General features: G+C 35.5%; 1 pseudogene; it reads left to right on the top strand.

Moving 5' to 3' along the window:
* Window positions 1-652: 652 nt before the first annotated feature.
* The window catches only part of LOC122329807, an 8905-nt pseudogene continuing 2057 nt past the window's right edge, over window positions 653-7500 (top strand).

The following is a 7500-nucleotide window of genomic DNA, read 5'->3' as shown; positions in this document are numbered from 1 at the left end:
AAAAATATATTTTAAAAATTATTTTATTTCATCTTTATCATCTTTATTGTAAGGCAATTTTTACAGAAAAAAAATGAATGCTAATAGAAATATGAAATGAAATATGTAATATTATTTATACATATATTATATATATATATATAATATATATATTTAATATATATATATATATTATATATTTATATATATAATATATACATATGTTTTAGCAAATAAAAAAACTTTCAGTTATACAGCTTAACATATATACAATAATTGAAACATAAACTGAAAGAAAAATATCTAAACTACATATAAATGTAATAGTATATAATAGAAATGAAGATGAAAGCACAGGAAATGAGTAGAAGCTCTGGCTGGTCCTTTGATTGGTGTTTTGAATCAGTCGGGATCAGTTTGATTCTGGGTCTGATAAAGTGTGTGAGATGAATCTGAAGAATGCCGCTCTGTCGAGCGAAGCAGAATCCTTTGCTCTCAAAGCCCAGCATCAGCAGGACGAGGACAGCGTGGGTCAGCAGAAGCTAAAGCTCCTCATTGTCCAGAGGATCTCGCGAGAGCTCGCCGCCCGCCGCGCGCCGTATATATTGACCCGTCCAACTTTTGCTCTCACACTTTGGGGCGTGTGGGTGAGTTTGGACACAATCCAGTGGAAATGTCGCAGTATTCTGGAAAGGTAAGAGACGGCCGGTCAGCAGAAACCATCAGACCTCCTTCAGACCCCTCACCGTGACGCTTCCTCACACTTTAAAATACACTATATATGAGTGCGTGTGTTGCTTTTAAACATTTATATAGTTTTTGCTATTTTTTTTATTTATTAGCAGTAGTTGATTTTATTTCTTCTTTTTTTTTATTTAAATTTTATTTACATTTAATTTGCTTCACTTTACACTTAAGTGACCTTGGCAACTGGCTAAATTAAAATCATATATATATATATATATATATATATATATATATATATATATAAATTTAAATTTTTATAATTAATTTAACATTTAATGGTTTTAGTAAATTATATCTGTCTTGGAGTTTCTTTGTTTTTCGTGCATCATTTATATATATTTTTATTTATTTTGTATCATTTATTTATATATTTTTGTCACTTTTATTAGTTTCTTGGCTGTTTTTCTGTAGCTTTTTATTAATGTTTATTTTTTTAGCATTTCTGTTAATGTTTATTTTATTTAGTTTGGCAGTAGTTCCGGTCTATTTAGTACTCATTTATTTATTTACTCTATAGTTCATGCTGCTATTTTTTTACTTCTATATAGTTTTTATTGGTGTACTTTTAGAGTAGAGTTAAATTCTTAGGAAAAAGCTTCCTGTTTATTATTTTGTCCTCGGCTCAGAAGCTTAAGCCCGTTCACTTATTTACTTCATCGTTATTTTTACTGTTTTTATCTCGCTGAGCTCAAACACAAACTTGTGCATAAATGCATGAAACGTTCCAGCTGTTCCAAAGAAAGAAATGCAGATGCACGAGCTGGACTGAAAGAGAGTGACCTCTGACCTGTGCTCCTCAGATCGTGTTTTACGAGGGCCGCTGCTTCACCGCCGGAGACTGGAGGTCTATGGAGACTGTGATAACTTCCAGGACCGCGGCTTCATGAACCGGGTGAACTCTATCCGTGTGGAGAGCGGGCCTGGATCTGCTTCGATCATCCGGACTTCAAGGGTCAGCAGTACATCCTGGAGCGTGGAGAGTACCCGAGTTCCAGCGCTGGAACTCTCACAACGATCACATGGGCTCCTGCAAACCAATCAGGATGGTGAGAACGAGCGACCCTTGACCCCTGCTCGAAAAACACTTGACCCTCTGTCACTGCCGCTCTCTAACAGCTTTCTGAAGGCTTGAAAAAAAAAAAGAGATATATATATAGTTTGAGTGTGTGTGTATTTAAATATGTATTTTTGCATATTGTGTTTATTTTCAAAAATAGATAGCTCTGCTTTTTTAATAGTATAATTTTCATTATGTTTTTGTGTTTTCTTGCATTATTTAGATTTAATTTTCTTATTTTTAAATCGATTTTTTATATATATCTTACGTATCTTTATACATCTTACCATTTTTACATAAATACTATATTTTTTACATTATATCCTGCTATCGGTGATAAACATGACCTCACATTTATCATTAAAACATGATTAAGTTAATTATCGTATATTACTGTAAATATTTTTCCAATCAGCCTAGTATTCATTTTTAAATGTTTCGCTTTTCATTTTAATTTCATTTGAGGTTTTATCCAGTAATTTTGTTGTGGGTTCTTTTAGTCTTTTTCTCACGTCGTGTCTATTTTTAAGAATTTTCGTTTTCATTTTAGTTAAGAATTTACCAATTTTGTTGTCTATTTTAGCATCTATTTTTTATTTGACGTTATTTTTAATCAATCAATTTTTCCTGTAGTTTTAGCCCGGTTAAATTGAACAGAAATGTCAAAATCGTGGCAAAAAGCTGTCAAAACTGTACTAGTTAAAATAAGAAAGTAAAGGTTTAAGGTACCCTTTTTGAGGCCGTGACGTGGCAGGTCTGTGTTCTGTGTCTCGCGTGGTGTGTGTTGTGGTGTTGTTCAGCACGGAGAGCACTACCGCATGCAGCTGTTCGAGGATGTAACTGGACGGGTCAGTGCATGGATCTGTGTGACGACTGCCCCTTCCTTCAGAGCCGAGGATTCAACACCAACTGTGTGAACTCAGTGAGAGTGTTCGAGACGGAGCGTGAGTGTGCACTGACCACACACACACACACACACACACACACTCACACACACTCACACACACTCACACACACACACACTCACACACACTCACACACACACACACACACACACACTCACACACACACACTCTCTCACACACACACACACACACACACTCACACACACACACACACACACACACACACACTCAAACACACACACACACACACACACACACACACACACACACACACACACACACACACACACTCACACACTCACACACTCTCACACACACACACACACTCACACACACACACTCTCAAACACACACACACACACTCACACACACTCACACACTCTCTCAAACACACACACACACACACACACACACTCTCAAACACACACACACACACACACTCAAACACACACACACACACACTCACACACACTCACACACACTCTCAACACACACACACACACACACACACACATACTGGTTTTTGTGGTTTAGCAAGACATTGAAGGCCAAACCAGTTGGATGGTGGTTTAAGGGGACACCTCTTTTCCCAATGTCCTACAGAGATGATAAAACTATCAAAAATTTTGTTTTACTCTGCAGAACACAAATATCACTTTGGATTTTCTTTACAACCAATAAAATGGATAATATGACAATCTGATATTTTGGTGGTACACAAGGACTGCCACGCCCTAAAATGTTCCCCGCCCACTTCATAATTATGATTTACAGGGTCTGACTGATTTATGAGGACACTCACTTTACAATACACCAAACATGTCAGTTCTCTGGATTACAGGGACCAGGGTGTTTTACTGGTACATGACCTTACACAACACACACACGGGTCACTATGCTGCATTACCAAGACTGAGGTGGTTAAAGAGTACCGGATCTTAAACACAATACACAACATTAGAGGGACCAATGTGTTGTAGAAGAACTTTAATAACTTCAACAAATAAACAAAAACCTTAGGCACCAACCACCAATGTGCTAATTACAATAGAATGGCATCAAAAGAGACACAGGATGTACTGTTAGGTTACTTACTTTGCATTTTCCTTTTTAGGCTAATTCCTCGATTTCTAACAAAATCCCGTATGTTCTGAGCACTACGCCTTGCCAAAACAGGATCTTCAGCAGTCTTACACTGCTGGCATTCAGTTCATGTGGCCACTTTACCTTTATTTACATGGGACTGAAAAGGTTTCATTACAGCTGTAATTTCAACATTTGATCATGCCACTTTTTGCCCTCTTCGTGGTTTTTCAGTTTCTGGCTCGCTTTCATTTTCTGTACAGAAGAACACATACTTCAGTGAATTCTAACACTGTGAGAGATCATGTACTTACATTGATGGTGCTATTGCAATTTAAAACCACTGGTACCTTCAGGAACTTCAGTGGTGTTCTCACTGGGCATCTTCTGAACACCTGCAGAAAATCAGGCATATAATGATAAAGAAACTCAGAAGTAACTCAAACAATGTGCTTCATTTAGCGGCACTGCACAGGACTCACAGAGGAAGTAGGCCTATGTTTCCAAAGTAGGGCATTTTTTTGTTTTTTAGCTGTAACTCTCTTTTATAAATATGATCAAACTAAAAGACTTTTTAAAGATATGAAGATTTCTGTACTGTATAGATAATCAAGATTAACATTGACTGCAATCTACTTCATTTGTTATGGACTATATCATATCTTGAGATTGTTTAAGATACCTTACAACATCTTGAGTGGTTAGGTGCTGAGTGTTATTTGAGTGTTTCCTGTCAGGCTGATATTGAGGCTAATGTGAGCTAGCTAATGCAAGCTAGCTAATACTTTCAACTGAAAAATGCAGTATTTGTTATTTAAACCTACAAGTATTGGTAGACTTAGGTAGGGTAGGTAGAATGTTAACATACTTGTAAAGTATCCTATAATCAGTATGTCTGTTGAGAATTCATCAAAAGTGTTAGCATATATTTAGCAACATATTAGTAATACTCTAATGAGGGCTAATTGACATGTAGTTGCAGTGTTACTTATCAACAGCGGTCAAAAAGGTACCATATAAATGATCATACTCTTAAAAGCTATCACCACAAATAGGTCAATATTATAACATTAAATTTAAACAATTCTTAAAATTATAACGAGATGATACAACATATTATAAAGTTATTTATGATGCATTAGCATTCATTATAATGTCTTAAGAATACCCTTATAATGTATTATAAATACATGCTTCATAGAAAGTGTTATTAAAGCGGTCCATTATCAATTTTTGCCTTAACATGAGCATCAACCTATTAGTACAGCCAGGTACCAATAGTACACTGGTGCATCCATTTACTTTAGTAATATTCTGTTAGAAATGTTAGACAAGATTTTTTTTTATTGAAAATTATATTGAAAACTTGATTGACACATACCAGCATCTCCTGAGTGGAAATAGATATAAAAAAATGATTCTACTGCAGACAAAGAATTTAGGATTGTCCAATTGAATAAAGAAATACCTTTTTCAGTCCTTCAGAGGTTGCACAGGTTGACTGATCACTGACAACTGCCAGCTGAAAACATGAAGAAGAAAAAAAAAACACTCATGTTATGAATGTAATACCTGAGCAAAAGAAGGCAGATGAGTTACGAACAAATTTAGGAATAATGCCACAAAAAATAATAAAATGAAAAATAATAGTAAACAAACAATCACAATACCTTCTCGGTGTCCCTGACATCTGACTGGGACAGAGCTTGAACTTCAAGTGTGGACGGTTCACCCTCACTAACAGTCTGAAAAATATTTCATTAGACATTTGTAACATTGATTGAGACAATGAATGCGTTCATGAAATACTGATTTAAAACATGCATAGAAATTATATTTACGTTTCATAATCTTGCTGATATTTTATCCGTTATATACAAAATAACAATTTTTACAATATTTTAAGATTTCAATATTTCAAATCAGTATTTCATTAAGTGTCATCCAGGATAATGTTCATGACTTTTCATGCATTGCATTACATGCACGCTCATTCCAGTATATCAGGTTGTGTATGTTAACACAAAGAACATGGTCTTGATGTCACATTTTATCTATGTTCTTACGATGGTCCTCATAATACACGTGTAAACATGGTCTTGGTGTCACATTTTGTGTATGTTTACACCTGTATTAAGAGGACCCAGTTTTATTAGGACATCACAAAAACATGGTCTTGATGTCACATTTTATCTATGTTCTTACGATGGTCCTCATAAAACTGGGTCCTCATAATACAGGTGTAAACACAACCTGACATACTGGAATGAACATGCTTGTAATGTAATGGTTAAGAAGTCACTAACATTAACTTGGGTAACAACTAGGGCTGCACAATAAATCACATGGGATTGTGATGTGCATCTCGTCAGCATCGATTATGAATGTGATATTGTGTAGCTTGTCAGCGATCTATGGCTCTGTGTATTAAATGGCACTATATCTGAAAGCACATGAAGAAGATTAACAACCAATCACAGAACCAGCTTTACTGACAAAATGCATATTACCATTGCATCTGACTAATCATTCAGCCCTAGTAATAAATGACATTTAATCTTTACTATAATACAATAAATCAGAATTGATAGTCTAGAGGTTTCAGTACCGTGCATCGCCATGGCCAGTCAGAAGCAGTTATCTCTTCACCAGGACAGATGCTCTTTGAGTGAGGTTTTCCATCCGCAGAGATAGTTCTCATCCTGCTGTTTGGGTTCATATGGTCATCGTTTACCATCATCCCGGGCTGCGTCAATGCTAAACAAATGACAGACAACATCAGTACTGAAAACGTCATCATATGCTTTGTAATCAGCAATCATTTAACAGTCATCACTAAGCTTTGAAAACACATAACTGATCATTTTAGCAAAATATGCACTTAGACCACAGACATGTCCACTACCATTTTTTTTAAATTATATAATTTAATTATCAATAAACATGTACATCAACCACTTTTACATACCAGAGAAGCTTTCCATTATAGCGAAACTCAAAGATATAAACTTTAAGTGCATCATGATATATCCTTCGCCTCCGTTCACATTCTTCTTTATCTATGAGGTCCCTCTATATTCCAGCAGGAAATCTCCTTTCTCAAACACACCTCTCCCTAAACAACAACAGCAGTGAGAACAACATATAATGAACCTGAGACAACTTTATTACACTAGGCATAGTCACTAGCTCACTAGAGTTCACACACACAAAATTCTGTCATCAAATGGTTAGTAATCTCTTTTTTGTGCCCACCACATGGTAGAAACTTACACAAATTTGAGAAAAAAAATTGAGGGAGACTAGATGACAAAATCTTCACTTTTGTGTGAACTATACCTTTAACTTGGTTCAATCAAAACATTCAACTTGCCTTTAAAATCATTGATGAATCTTCCTTCAAGACCAGATTTGTCTTTCTGTAGTAGTGACTGTATGGCCTCATCAACTGGCTTCAGTTTTCTCCTTCTCCTTTTCACTTCAGCCATCATTTGATGTGTCTGCTTTAATAAAAATAATTGCTTATAACATTTGACAATGTTAAGTTTGTTTTTTAGTTTAAAAATAAATACTGTGCTTTGACAATCTATTCCATAAAGCACTAAACAAATAAAGATAATTTTACAAACTATAGCAATATTAAACATAACAGGCATGTCAGAATACTGTACTCAGTGGAAGCCCCTCCCTTCACAGACTGTAGTCATGACAACACATTATTATGATGGC

The sequence above is a fragment of the Puntigrus tetrazona genome, chromosome 24, assembly GCF_018831695.1.
Source record: "Puntigrus tetrazona isolate hp1 chromosome 24, ASM1883169v1, whole genome shotgun sequence".
Taxonomy (NCBI): Eukaryota; Metazoa; Chordata; class Actinopteri; order Cypriniformes; family Cyprinidae; genus Puntigrus; species Puntigrus tetrazona.
This window is presented reverse-complemented; position numbering and strand designations above follow the sequence as displayed.